Source organism: Triturus cristatus, chromosome 7 (assembly GCF_964204655.1).
Source record: "Triturus cristatus chromosome 7, aTriCri1.1, whole genome shotgun sequence".
Taxonomy (NCBI): domain Eukaryota; kingdom Metazoa; phylum Chordata; class Amphibia; order Caudata; family Salamandridae; genus Triturus; species Triturus cristatus.
In genome coordinates, this window is record NC_140590.1 from 1,653,574,379 (window position 1) to 1,653,590,644 (window position 16,266).

A 16,266-nucleotide genomic window follows, 5' to 3' on the forward strand; every position below is an offset into this window, starting at 1 on the left:
CACTGTGAAGTGGTGTGTTTGTGGTGGCAAACTGTCTGGCAGGGTCTATTTGGCTTTGTGCCACTGGCTTGCTATATTTGTTTTTAGGTTGGTGCATGTCATGACACAGTTCCCAGTCACTATGAGATGGCAGGTATTGTGTTGGTCTGACTGGCATACACATCTTGGCATGATTATCTATTGGTTAGTGTAGCTTTGCTTGCGGTGCATGGTTTCACTGTCCCCTTGCCACACAATCTTGGGTATGTTGTTTGTGTAATCACCAGGCTCTGGGATGTCTGTTAGGCCAGGGACGCTCTCTGGTGGTAGAATATCCCGCACCTTGTCCTCCCAGGTCCTGAAGTAGACTGGTTTGGCAGGAGGGCCACAGCCGGTGCACTGACTCAGAGCGTGATCTTTTTCAATGAGTTTCTTGACCCTCCTGTGCACGTCATACCACCTGTTCTGGATATCGTCCTTTGTGCACCTTGCTGGTGCTTGTGCATTCACCTTGTCCACAATCCTTGCCCACATCTCGGTTTTCTGTGAGATGGGGGTCCTTTGGACCAATGTACCAAACAAATGTGGCTCTACTCTGATTATCTCGTCTACCAGCACTTCTAACTCACTATCTGTGAACTTTGGATTCTTCTTTGGGGGCATGGTGATGGGTGGTGGTGGTGAGGGATGTGTGTGTGAGAGTGCAAGTGAGGGTGGTTTGGTGTTGGTTTTGCTGGGTGTATGTGTGTGCTTTAGTATGAGGTGCTGATGGTGTGTGGGTTGTGTGATGGGTGAGTTGTGAGTGTGTCTGTGGTTGCTGTGTAATGGTGTTTGCTGCTGGCTGTGTCTCCTGTTTGCAATGGATGATGGTAGTGATTGTAGTCCTTTATATAGTTGGAGTTGTGGGTGTGTCTTTGTCCCACTTTTTTTTTATTTGATATTTATTGGCTTTGTCATTGCTTGTTTGGTCCTTTTTTTGTCTGTTTTCCTTTGGGTTTTGTAGACATGAAGGAGACGTTCATGTGACGGAAACGGACGCTGCTGTTGTCTCGTGCGGGCTTCTCCGCCTCGTTCACGCTGCCTATCTTCTGTGTTTGGTAAGCGTCGGTCCCGGCGGTCTCTATTGCTTGTGTGCCTGGTTGTCTGTGCGTGTCGGTCGTGCGGCTTGGTCTCCGTACGAGTCGGTCTGGTTTTACATGCATTGCATCGTACTGCGCGGATCGGACATCGGGGGTACGGGTCGGTCGGGTTCATTTTGGGTTTGTGTCGGTCGGTGAAAATCGCGTTGGTTTTCCGGCCGGATCACTATTTTCCCTACGGCTCGGTCGCACGGCTTGTATTCCGTACGTGTCGGTTGTAATTCACTCGCGTTGCATCGTACTGCACGGGTCGTACGGCGCTGGTCCGTGTCGGTCGGTATTCGGTCCGGGTCTGTGTCGGTCGGTTCGTTTTGCGGCCGGAATCGGAATCGGCCCCTTAATGCCACTCTACTCAACACCACTCTACTCTTTGCCAGTGCACTCTATGCCAATGCACTCTATGTCAATGCACTTTACACCACTCTACACTAGTGCACTCCATGATACTCTACTCTGCAACACTACTCTACACCACTCAACCCTTCGCCATGCTACTCTGCACTACTACATTCTGTGCCAATGCACTCTATGACACTGAACTGTACTCTACCCACTCCATACCATTGCACTTTACACTGCAGCACATTACTCAATGCCACTCTACTCAACTCTACACCAATGCAATCTATGCCAATGCACTCTACTCCATTCTACACCAGTACACTCTATGATACTCTGCAACACCACTCTATGCCAGTGAATTCCATGTCACTCTGCTCTGCACGACTACATTCTATGCCAAAGTACTCTATGCCACTGCACTCTACACCAATCTACTCTACATCACTACACTCTACACCACTGCACTCTATGGCACTCAGCTCTACGCCACCGTACTATATGGCACCATATTCTACTCTGCAGTACTCTATGCAACACTACTTTACACCACTCTATGCCACTGCACTCCATGCCACTTGTCTACCCTGCGCAACTGCACTTTGTACCACTGCATTGTACGCCACTCTTCTTCACTCTGCACCACTCCACTCTGCATTACTGCACTCTACGCCACTGCACTCTAATATTCAGCACTCTAATCTATGCAACTACATTGTGCGCTGTTGAATTTTATGCTGCTGCACTGTATGCCACTATACTCCGCAACACTCTAAGCCAATGCACTCTACTCCAGTCCACTCTACTCTGTGCACCTCCACTGTATGCCACTCTACGTGGCTTTAATCTATGCCACTCCAACACATGACACTATATCACTCTATTCTGCAGCACTCTGCTCCACTCTTCACCATTCCACTCTGACACTTCACGCCACTCTCTTCCATGCCACCAACTTTTAGCCATGCTGAACAGCAGTCACACTGGTGTACAGCATGTCTAAAACACATTTGCAAATACAATTGAATGCGAGACCTATTGGCTTTGCAAATGCTTGTCACTTCAGGTTCCCTATTTGTTGTTGCTGATGTATTTGTAAATGCAGTGGCTCATGCACAAGTGTGAGACTATCCATAGGAGACATGAAAGTAATGTCACAACCGCTTAATACAAGAAAATGCTATGCATTTGCGGTAGAATCTTCCACAACAACGGCATAAATAGACTCGCCGCGTGCACTCCACATGTTTCTACTCAATCAGGTGTAGTAACCAATTTCACGATACATGACACATGCTGACCTCTGTCAGCCACCGCCACGAGACAGGAAGACCCTTGCTGGGCGATGGGGCTCATTACATTGCAATTTGCCTCATTTGCATACAAGGCAGCAGGGCGAATCGAATCGTGGACAGACAATCAGGGAACCTCTCTTCTCAGTGGCCAGGTGCTTGGATTTGTGAATGGGCCCTTTGAATGAAATGCCAGCTCCTGCCCTCAGATCTGTCCCACTGCGCCTGCTCGAGCAGCATTAATCCGCCGGCGCTCGTAAACAACACTTAAAGCGTTGCCTTTGTTCACGAGATCATGTATTTTTATGACCCCGCCGTAGACGGAGTCAACATGATTTCTGTGCGATTTGTAGACCAGGGAACAAAGAGTACAATGGCCCTGAAGCAGTGCTTTCAAGTTTTTAAATTTCTTAGGAGTGAGACGTGAACTAGAATGTTTGATGACATCACAGGAAGTGACGACCTGTTCCAGTTCTCCCCGACAGCTGCGGAAGAGAATGTCTCTGTCATTAGTGAGTCAGCCGCTTAGCTCTCCTCCATCTACGCCCTTCTGTGTGCAATGCATCCTGCTTTATCTGTCTCCCCTTACGGATTTTGGGGGCCCTGGGCCAAACATATATCTGTGTCCCTGTTCGGATCAGCTTTACATTTTTGATAACATTTCTGCTTTTTCACGGCCTCTTTGGCCAGGTGTCCGACGCTGCACAGGCAGACTAATGGATGTCTATCTAAAATCCAGGGTAGTGATTTGTATTATTGCAAAACAACCTTAAGCAATTGAGGTCCTCTTTTGATCTAAAAGGAAAATTGTTATGGATGTTGTGCATGGTGCTGAAAAACAGACAACACTTGTCTGTGCAACACACAGAATCAATCAAAGGAAAATAGTTTTAAAAACAATCTATGTTTAAGAATGATTCAAGGTCATCAGGGCAGGACAGTGTGTGGAACAGAGGAAGGTCTATCAGGGGGCCCCTGAAAGGCTGGGGCCCTGGGACAGAGCCCACTGTACCCAGGCCTTAAAACCTACCTGCCTTACACTCCTCTTCTCTCCACATCATAATTGTGCATTTCTGTGTACGTCCCTCCGAGAAAGTGGTGTGACAATATTCAAACTGGGGATATTGTCAGTAGAATGATCTCTCCGAAGTCAACTTTGAGAAACCCTGGTGAAGGTGAACAAATGAGAGTAACAGATGAGCAAAACTCTTTAAATGGGAGAATTAAGTGATAGAGGTCTTGTTAAACATTTTTAGGTCTCGCCTATTCTATCCCGCAGGGATGGATAGGTGAGATTATAGTAAGCCGTCCGAAAAGTCTACCTAGCTGCGGATCGCGTACAGTTCATGTGAACATAATCACGCGCATTGTCAACAACTGCCACAACCACGCGCATTCTTTACAGCTTCCATTTTCTACCAGACACTTTGTGCGCGCGTGCCGCGCTCTCCCTCTGTTGCCACACGCATTCAGCTCACCAGGCTGCACACCCCCTCACTCTCCATATGGTCGCACGCCTTTTCTTGATCTCCGCCGCGCGTTCTCACAGGCTCCTCTCCGCCCACGCGTCTCTCCCCTTCAGGTGTAGTTCCGCCACGCCTTCTCTTTCTCGCATTTTCTTTTTTTTGGGGGCTTTGTGTGACTGACTACTTGACCTTGTGCCTATGAGTTTTGCATGCGTCTATTATATTTATTTACTTTGAATGTTTTTTTTTATTTAACTTTACGCACCCAAACACGTTCATTGTTTCCTTTCCTTCTTACATTCTTATGCGGAAAAAAAAATCACTCTCTCCACAAACAGCACTTTTATCCTGTCTCGCCTCTTTGTGTTTTGCTGTCTGCCCTCGTCTTCAATAGTTTCCAGCCTCTGTGTTCTGCTTTACGCATCCAAACACATATGCTTTTGTCTGAGTTTCCTGCTTACATTGTCATGCAAAACAAACAAAAAACACTCTCTCTACAAACAGTACTTTTATCCTTTTATTCTGTTTTGCCTCACACAATGCCCTACACACATTAGACCACACAAAATGCCACCTCACACACTGCCCTACACACATTAGACCCCCCAAACTGCCATCTCACACACTACCCTACACACATTAGACCCCACAAAATGCCAACTCACACACTGCCCTACACACATTAGCCTCCTCACACTCTGCACCCCCTCACCCTCAAATAAATAAGAATACAGTTTACTTCCAAGGCACAGCAGTTATTTACGTGAGCCAGTGTCAGATTGTGTATTTTTTTTCAATACTAATACAGCCTTTAAAGAAAATAGAAATACAGTTTACTGACAAGTCACTAACCAAACTGCCCCCCTCTCACACAGACCACACACAATGCCCCTTCACACAGACCACACACACTGCCCCCCTCTCACACAGACCACCAACACTGCCCCCTCACACATACCACTCACACTTACCCCTCCACACAGACCACTCACACTTACCCCTCCACACAGACCACACACACTGCCCCCTCACACAGACTACACACACTGCCCCCCCACAGACCACACACACTGCCCCCTCACACAGACCACACATACTTCCCCCCTCACACAGACTACACACACTGCCCCCTCTCACACAGACTACACACACTGCCCCCCTCTCACACAAACCACACACACTCACCCCTCCTCACACATTGACCCCTTGACACACTGCCCCCACATACACTGCTCTCACACATTACCCACTCACAGTACTTTAGGTCACACACACTGCACCCTTACACCCCGCACACACACACAGCCCACACCCTTACTCACTCACACTGTGCCCTCATACAATTCCCCCTCACACACTGCCCTCTTACACACTGCCCCCTAGTTTGTACGATGTCAGTAGGTGCCTATTCTAAATTTTAACAAAAACAAAAACGTTACAGGATCAAAGCATTTCTAAAACGCATCAGTAGATTTTTGTTTTTTTTCATCGGTTAATGTCTATTGGTGCTAGGTGTTTTGTGCTTAAATTAGAATTTTTGTTTAACTTTATTTAACAAATGAACACAGTTCACACTGCCCCCCTCTCACACAGACCACAAACACTGCCCCCCTCACACATACCACTCACACTTACACCTCCACACAGACCACTCACACTTACCCCTCCACACAGACCACACACACTGCCCCCTCACACAGACTACACACACTGCCCCCTCACACAGAGCATACACACTGCCCCCTCACACAGACTACACACACTGCCCCCCTCTCACACAGACTACACACACTGCCCCCCTCACACAAACCACACACACTCACCCCTCCTCACACACTGACCCCTTGACACACTGCCCCCACATACACTGCTCTCACACATTACCCACTCACAGTACTTTAGATCACACACACTGCATCCTTACACCCCCCACACACGCACACAGCCCGCACCCTTACACACTCACACTGTGCCCTCATACAATTCCCCCTCACACACTGCCCTCTTAGACACTGCCCCCTAGTTCGTACGATGTCAGTAGGTGCCTTTTCTAAATTTTAACAGAAACAAAAACATTACAGGATCAACGCGTTTCTAAAACGCATCAGTAGATTTTTGGTTTTTTTCGTCGGTTAATGTCCATTGGTGCTAGGTGTTTTGTGCTTAATTTAGAATTATTGTTTAACTTTATTTAACAAATGAACAAAGTTCACGTGGACGTTGTGGTCTGAAAATGTTGTGGCGCGTGCCGCGCTCTCCCTCTGTTGCCACACGCATTCAGCTCACCAGGCTGCACACCCCCTCACTCTCCATATGGTCGCAAACCTTTTCTTTGATCTCCGCAGTGCGTTCTCACAGGCTCCTCTCCACCCACGCGTCTCTCCCCTTCCGTGTCGTTCCGCCCCACTTTATCTTTCTCGCAACTTTTCCGGAATCTCGGCTCTGTGTGACTTACTACTTGACCTCCTGCCTCTGTGCTTTGCATTCATCTCTTATATTTATTTACTTTTGATTGTGTGTTTCATTATTTTACTTTACGCACCCAAACACGTATGCTTTTGCATGACTTTCATTCTTTGCTTTCTTGCTTACATTCTGATGAAGATCACTCTCTCCACTAACAGCACTTCTATTCTGTTGCGCCTCGCTGTGTCTTGAGGTCTGCCCTCGCAAGTCGCCTGCAACTGGTCCTTCACATACACTGGCCCTTTGCACACAGACCACACAAACTGCCCCCCTCGCACACAGCCCACACACTGCCCCCTCTCACGCAGACCACACACACTGCCCCCCTCTCACACAGACCACACACACTGCCCCCCTCTCACACAGACCACACATACTGCTCCACTCTCACACAGACCACACACACTGCCCCCTCACACTCTGCACCCCCTCACACTCTGCAACCCCCTCACACTCTGCACCCCCACACACTATGCACCCCCCCACACTCTGCACCCCCCTCATACTCTGCACCCCCTCACACTCTGCACCCCCTCACACTCTGCACCCCCCACACTCTGCACCCCCCTCACACTGCCCCACTGACACACTGCCCCTATACACTCTGCACCCTCACACATTACCCACTTACACTACTTTAGGCCACACACACTGCACCCATACACCCCGCACACACACACAGCCTGCACCCTTACACACTCACACTTTGCCCTCATATAATGCCCCCTCACACACTGCCCTCTTACACACTGCCCCGTATTTTGTATGATGTCAGTAGGTGCATTTTCACTTTTTTAAAAAAGTCACAAACGTTACAGGAACAAAATGTTTCCAAAACGCATTTTAACCTTTTTTTTGTGTTTTCGGTCAATGTTTGTCGGTGCTATGTATTTGGTGCGAAAGTTAAAACTATTGGAATTGTAAATGACAAAGCTATTAATTTAGCTATTTTCAAAACCAACACATAAATACAAAATTTGGCATTTACAATACCAATAGCTCAAACTTTCCTAATGTGAGACCTATTGCATTGCAAATGCTTGTTGTAAACATGGCCCCCAATCAGTGCTTAATTTGAGCTATGGTTGCAGGTGGAGACCACCCACACTCATTTTTGGGGAAAAGCACTTTTTTCTCATGTTATGTTATGTTATGTTATAAGGAACTTATCAAGCGCTCGTTCACAAAACGGCTTCTTGGCGCTGAGGGAGACGTGAAGCAGAAATAGAGGAAAGAGACCTAGTTATCATATGCCTGGGAGAACAGCCATGTCTTCAGCTGTTTTCTGAACGGTGCATAGGAGGTGGCCATCCTCAGCTCCATCGGGAGCGAGTTCCAAAACTGAGGAGCTAAAACTGCAAATAGAGAACCTCCATGTTTTTTGTGTTTAAAGGCGGGTGTGACTAGCAGATTCAAATGGGAAGGTCGTAAATTACGAGTGGGGACATAACGTAGGATCTTAGACGAAATAAAAGCTGGGCTATTACCATGAAGAACTTGGATCCAGAGCAACAGAGGAAACAAATTTCAAGTGGAAGAGAAACACAAAAAATAGTGACGTAGGGAGAAAGCGGAGATGAAAAAGCCCCTGCATGAGTGAGTGGCAGGGAGATTCAGGTGGTGGATGAAAGAGGCATGAAGGGAAACCACGACTACACAGCCTTAGCACTCTGATCTATGATGGTGCTAGCTGGCATCTGAGCACAACTTCTAGGTTCAGCTCTTATTCTCTTACTAATTAAGCACTGGACCCCATCATGAATTTTGAAGCACATATTTATAAATATCTTGTTATGTCACATACATATCAAATGGCAGTGAATGGGTTATAGTAAGCACATTTTCCATCTAATTTGTGTTGGGGAACCAATAAATCACCAAAAACAACCATTGAAAAAATGCCTCAGATTCCTAATTAGGAGACTTGTGTGGATCTATCTGAAAGCTGAGACTGGGGATCTTGCACTGATTCAATAAAAGAGCTAATGAAAATTCTAACAGATAAAGGGCCATGAATAATTCCTTAAAAACAAAAAACGGACTTTACATTATTTGTGATGCTCCCATAATTTATAAATGGAGAAATTTGATTTCTTACAAACGTGACACTATCTTTGTAATTTAAAGAATTAAAAGTACTTATTTTTGCCATTTTGATCCATAATTTACCATTATTATTATTATTAGCTAGCTTGTAAAGCGCCTGGTTACTCCAACGGAGTGTCCCCGCGCTAGAACATCAATGAAAACCCCTCAACAGTCCTGACCTAGAAACCTTCCTGCGCATAGGACTGACAGAATAATAGAAAGCAGAAATGATTACTTCCGTCCACCAGACGGAAGTCGGAAAAGCCACATTTTTAGGTTTTTCCGGAATAGAGACTCCGACTCGCAGGTCCTAAGATCCACAGGGAGGTCATTCCATGCCTTAGCAGCCAGGAAGCCAAAGGATCTCTCTCCATCTCGAACCTTCCGCACCCTGGGCACAATCCCCCTTGCAGAGCCAAGCGATCTCAGATCCCGTGCAGGCTGATAAGCTGTAAGAAGGGGGAGCAGGAAGCGCGGCCCCTTCTGATTAACCCGTTGAGTGCTCATGACGAGCTCAGCTCGTCATGAGTCACAGTGGAGCTGTGCTCATGACGAGCTGAGCTCATCATAACGGCCGCGGCCCGCCCACGCGCGATTAATTCCCCGCCTGAGCTCGTCACAAGCACAGCGGCGCCGCGCCCCCTCCTCCGCATTCCCGGGTGCCGCCATCAACACCGGCCTCCCGCAGCCTCTCAAGCAGGAGGCCGTGGGAAACCATGTCAAACGCGGCACTCAGGTCCAGAAGGATCATAGCAGTAGTCCTTCCTTCATCGACAGCAATTCTCAGTACTTCTGCTGCCAGGAGAAGGGCTGACTCTGTACTATGGAGTGGCCTAAAGCCAGACTGGGTATCATGGAGAACCCATCTCTCTTCCAGAAACATAGACATAGACATAGACCATAGACCATGGTGTAAGTATTTAGTTTGAAGCCTTCAGGTTTGCTATGTCTTCTTTTCAGTGTAAGGTTCTTCATGTGGATCATATAAATGTATTCAAAACACCACAATTTTCCATAGTACACCGGATGCATTTTTGCTACAAAGCTCACAAAAATAAATATTCCTGACAAATCTGTGCCCTTTTGGAACCCTGGACCATGTTTGTATTACTTCCAAACTCATTAAGAAGTCACTCTAGGAAATATAAAAAATTACACAGAACTCTGCTTATAATTAGGCGTTGAGAGAATTCGCAATTCTGCTGGTGGGATTTGAGGAATGTTTGTAATTCCACAATATGCATTGTTTTCTATAATGTAGTATTGTTAGTTTGGTATTTGGCTGTGCTGTTTTCCTAGGCAAAATGCTTTCTTGCAACGTTTTTTGGGCTCTAGGGTGCACTTTGTGCAAAGGAAATAGCACCAAATGCCTACTTCGCCCTGTTACGGAATTCCATGGAGTTTGGCAGAATTTTAATGTACTTCTGTTCAATCAAATTCTGCAAATTCCGCATCCTCCTGCTTATGGTAACACCTTGATTCATTCTCTCATAGGTGTGCTTTAATTACCTAAATTCCTTTTAAGCTCTGCTCTCAGGCATGCTCATTCCAATAGACTCTGCTTTCTATTAACCAGCGTCCCTCCAAAATAATGTGCTTTTATAATAGCAAAATTTACTCCGGGTCTTGTTGCTGCTATTACCACAAGATGTCACCTGAGCTCTGGTTTTCTTGACATGTGAAGAGGCAGAATATATTGTTATTGATGATAATAGATTCATTCAGAGTTCTGCTAGTGCTAACAACCAGAGTTGCTTATTTTTAGGTCAAGGTCTACCAGACAGCGCAGCTGTCTAGTTTGCTAAAGGCCTCTTGGGTAAATTTAGAAAGCTGACCTAGGAGTGCATTTTGCCGGTTGCTTACCATTGGCTTTGTGTTTTGCAGCTCACATTTTCTGACTTTCTGTTTGATGGATTTATTTGTTTTAGGCTGTCCAACCTGAGATTATCCCTCCCATTTCCCGAACCTTGTTTACTGTATTCTTCTATTAACTCACTTTCAGTAAACAGGCCTTTAAATCTTGTTAATATCTTGTCACATTTGCTGTGTATTTAAAGACAGAGGTCACATGTCAGACTCTCTCTTTCAAGGGAACTTGGTGTTCTTTTTCTTTCTATGACTTCAAAGTAAGAGAATTTATGTGACAATCCTGCTGAGTATCCATGTAATAGGAGAGGGTGTAGGATGTTTTTTTTATCCTAACACACAACAAAAAAGCAAGTATTGATAAAGCCAAAATGTCTCGGCAAGGCCCGAGCTATTGTTCTTTTCAATGTGAATGTTTTTTATCAATGTTGTGTAGCAGCACATCTGTGGTTCAGCATGGCTAAGAGTCACACAAAAAATGCGCAATGATGCGGCTAGTGCAGTCTACATTACAACATGTCTCTTCGAGACAGCACATGCGCTTTTTAGAGCCGAGACCTAAAATGAAAATCATTGGATTTGCCACTGCATTTTTCTTCTTTGAAGCGCCCATTCCCTCTTCCAGTTTCTTCCTTCTATGTTATGTTATGTCATGTTAGGAACATTTGTAGTGCGCACAGCTGCCCCAGCTAAGGGGCGTCCTGGCGCATGACAAGGTAAAACACAACTAACACTGAGCATGGAAACAGAGAAAAGGGCGCAGCTAGTAAGAGGGAAAAAAATTAAAACAGGAAGGTTTTTATGACTTTACGGAACAAAAGAAGGTCTTCCATCGAGCGAATCTCAATCGGAAGAGAGTTCCAAAGCACTGCTGCTTTTACCCGGAAGGACCGGCCACCAGCTCGGCTGAGCTTAAACCTCGGGACCACAGCGAGCGCTTGGCCCAGTGATCTCAAAGAGCGGGTCGGAACATAGCAAGACAAGAGATTCGAGAGGATCTGGGGGGCTGATCCCTTCAAGATCTTAAAAGCCAGACATAAAACTTTAAAATGAATTCTTGTCTTAACCGGCAGCCAATGCAAAGATCGAAGGGTACTAGAGACAGAGCAGGACCTGGGCAAGCCAACTATGGCTCTAGCTGCGGCGTTTTGGACACGTTGAAGGCGGGTGATTTCTGCCTGGTTTGCCCCTACCAGGAGAGAGCTGGCATAATCCAGACGAGATATTACTGTTGCCTGAACCACCAGCTGCCTGGTAGGGGGGTCAAAAAACTTTAGGACAGGTCTTAAGCCCCGAAGGACCCCAAAACAGCAGGCCGCGGTTTTCTTAGTGTGCCCGACGAAGCTAAGAGTGGGATCCAACCACACTCCCAAATTTCTCAACTCCGTTACCGGAATTGGAGACGGCCCAAGCTCCGGAGGCCACCATCTGTCCCCCCAGAGTTCCTTCCCCTTCCCGACAACCATGACCTCGGTCTTCTTGGCGTTGAGCTGGAGACAGTTGGCATTCATCCAGCTCGCCACCGCCCTCAGTCCGCTCTGGAACCTAGGGGCATCCTGCTCAGCATCCCCGCTGATAGTAACCGCTAGCTGAGTGTCGTCAGCATAAGAGACCATAGTCATGCCCCACTGCTTGACGACATCAGCCAGCGGTCTCACGTAAAGGTTGAATAACATGGGACTCAGCGAGGATCCCTGCAGCACCCCCAGGCCCAGAGGATGGAATTTGGACTGGTACGGTGGTATGGCAACTCAGAAGGAACGGTCGTCGAGAAAGGAACGGAACCATGCCTCCTTGTGTAACAAGAATGGCAGCAAATTAATTTTAGATGAGATACAAATATGCAAAAGTTGACCTTTGGAACAGAGGGAATGCATAACATGGAAATGCGATGTCCTGCGTCTGTGTTGAGTGAGGATGGATGTACTTCACTGAACAGTGAGGCCTGCATATATAACTACAGACATACAGCAGCCAAACAGCATTTGCTTTTCTTGTCAATTACATGTACATTGCAAGGCACCTTCCATATTATATTCCGGTTTTCAGTGTACATAAAATTATATTTACATTCATTAAGCCATTCCACAAAATAGATAACATTGTTCCTTGAAAAAACCCGAGAAAAATCGTTTTAAAAAAATCAACTTGTCTACATCGACGTAATAAAATCAGCTTCAGGGCCACATTAGTGGTATCGACGTACTGTACAAATTGCAAATACACTACTTTACCAGAGCCGTTCTAAAGAATAAAGTGGCAGTGTTCGTAAACAAAAGCTACAGATTGGACATGAATAAAAATACACTTTAAATATGTAACCAAAGTTAAATATTTCGGGATATTCCCTGACTCTGCACCTCATAGTGGCATAATTGAATAAGCATTTCCACTTTCAAATTCATCTAATTGCAGAATAAAGTGGTAGAATGTAAATAGCGTATTTTAAAAGACACACTTTCTACCTAGTATTAGAAATTGGTTGGCAAACGTATGCACCCTGCTCAAGCAGAAGCCACATTTCTAGTCAGGGTAAGCTAGCTACACACTAAAAGATAAGCTCAGTTCACCCTCTGGTAGCTTGGCACAAAGGAGTCAGGCTTATCTGAAGAGGCAATGAGTAACACACACAGCACAGTAAACCACTGAATACACCACAAAACGACTCTATGCAGGTTTAGAAAAATAGATTATTATATTCTGAACAAAACAAGACCAAAACAACAAAAATCCAAGGTACAGAAGTTGAGATTTTGAATAATAAAAGAATAAATGCAGTAAAGCGCTTAAAAGTAAGCAGCTCTAAAAAGGTTACTTTAGGTTGTGCTGGACTGGGGCAAAGTCAAATTCGGACCGACCTCGTGGAAGCGCAGGCTGGCTACAGGACCCACCCAGGCACCAGTGAACCTGGTCGGAAGCAATGAGATGCCTTGATCTTCTCCACGCAGTGAAGGGATGCGTCAGTTCCGAAGATGGGTGCAGGAGTCGAGAGGCCTCGAGCGATGCGCCGGTTTCTACCATGCAGTCGAGGGGGTGTGTCGATCTCACAAAGAGGTAGTGGTGGCGATACACTGCCCGATATGTCGATCTCTCCAGGCAAAATGTGGCTATAGATGCAATATGCCAAGTTTACTTCAGAAACTGGGTCAATGCACCGGTTCTGTTACACACAGACAGGAGATGCATCAAAATCAGTGTTGCACATATCTGGGCCACTTCCAGTGAGCCAGGCACATGAGCAGGGATAGAGACTTTGATTTCCCTGAGTCTCAAGCCACAGGGGGCAAGCTAAGAAGCCCTTAGAGATCACTTGGAGTGAATGCAAAGTCCAACTCTCCTTCAGCAGAGTCAGAGAGCAGCAGGGCAACACAAGAGAAAAGCAAGCCTTCCAAGTCTGCGGTCCAAAGATGAGTCCTTCAAGCGACACAACAGTCCTTCTGATAGAGGTTCAGTTCAATATCCAGAAATGTCTGATTTTAGGGGTTCAGAGACTCAGTACTTATATCCAAAAGTGCCTTTGATGTGGGGGGTGACTTCAAAGCAGCTCTCTGAAGTACAAAGGATCCCCTTTTAGCCCAGTCCTGTCTGCCAAGCCATCTATGGGGGTAAATCGGCCCTCTGTGTTGGGAGAGTACACTACCTATTCAAGTGAAGTGTTAGCCTCTCCGTTCCCAGGAAAGGCCATCAGAATGCATATGTATGTGGTTGTGTACTCAGACACACCTATCCTTCCTGTGTTGTGGCTGTCTAGAGGGAATGCACAAAGTGCAGCTGTCACCTACCCCAGACATGTATTGGAGACAGGCTGTCAGGCACACAGGGCAGTAAGTGCAGAGAAATGTCCCTTTTCTAAAAGTGGAATTTCTAAAATAATAATGTTAAATCCATTTTCCCCAATAAGAAGGATTTATCAATAGCATTCCAAACATATGAAACATGAAAAAGCCACTCCTCTCTGATTAGGAATTACAGCTTAAAAGTGAAGAAAGGAATTCCAAATTCTAACCTATGGGATGAGTAGGCCTTAGAGTAGTGAAAAACAAAATCACTTGTTTGTCACTACCAGGACATGAAAAACCTACCAGGACATGAAAAAGCACCTATCCTACCTTTTACTTACAAAGCACCTTGTCCTTAGGGCTAGCTAGGGTCTACCTTAAGGGTGAAGTATATGTAAGTAAAGAGAGTTTAAGGCTTGGCAAGGAGTTTTAAATGGCAAGTTGAAGTGGCAGTAAACTGCACACACAGGCGTGGCAGTGGCAGGCCTGAGACAGGTTTGAAAGGCTTCTGTGGGTAGCACAATCAGTGCTGCAGGTCCAATAGTAGCATTTAATTTTCAAGCCCTGGTTATATATTATGCTACCTTGTACCCTGCAGTTGAGTAGAGGTATTGCACAAAACGGTGGCATCTTCTTGAATAAATAATATGCAGGGCAGGATTCATTCTGGCACGATGCTCCTGTCACAAAAATTAAACCCCAACAGGAAGTACACTATTGGACCTTCAACTCGGGCACCTGCTTTATTTATAATATATCTGTAAGTCTTACAGATATAAAAAAAAGCAGGTGCCCGAGTTGAAGGTCACTTTCAGTAACGCATTAATCAGTACAAAACATTTGTGAGCACGGTCGAGGCTAGGCAGGTGTCCTACTTTCTCCCCATATCTACAGTCAGCAATTTGCTGTAATCATTGATGGAGGTCTGTGCATCCATGGGTTTCTCGAGCGCAATCCCTGTGTAGTTCCTGACATCAGGAGGTTCTGTCTCCTCATCTGCTGCTCTGGTCGGTCTCTGACCCTTTATAAACAAGAGGCATGTGAACTGCATAGAAGCCCCGCCCCACACACTGGCAGTGTGCAACATCTTCCCGTCCTTTCCCCACTATGATGGACAGCTCACTCGAGGGACCCCGGCGCCCATCGGTGCGTTGGCAAAGTTACAGACACACATCATGGTCGCTGGAGACAACTCTTCTGGCCCTTTACACAGCTGTATTGTAGGAAAAGCACTATACATTTACCCAACGAGGTAACACTTACTGATTAGCCAGTAGAAAATACTCCAATTGATTAGAGGTATTGCACAAAACGGTGGCATCTTCTTGGATAAATATGCAGGGCAGGATTCATTCTGGCACGATGCTCCTGTCACAAAAATTAAACCTCAACAGGAAGCACTTAACTATTTGACCTTCAACTCGGGCACCTGCTTTATTTATATCTGTAGGTCTTACAGATATAAATAAAGCAGGTGCCCGAGTTGAAGGTCAAATTCAGTAACGCATTAATCAGCACACAAAAATCTCCGCGATCACGCGAAATTTCGAGTGATCGTGGAGATTTTTTGCCGTTTTGCGATATTTTGCGAAAGGCACTTTCGCAAATTCCGCCCACCCTTAATTTCCGTTTGAAGCACAGCGCCCATACCTCTTCTTTCGTACTTTGTCCTCTTTCAGACTTTACAGTGGGGCTGCCAAGAACCTCACAGCACATGCAAGCCCACTTTTCTCCCGGAACCTTACTAATTTTCACAGCTTATCTGCTGCTCTTCCCACCAGAAACAAGTCATTCAAACTACTGTGTAAGTTTAAATTCGAGCATTTCATGTTAGGCAAGACAAATTCGAAAG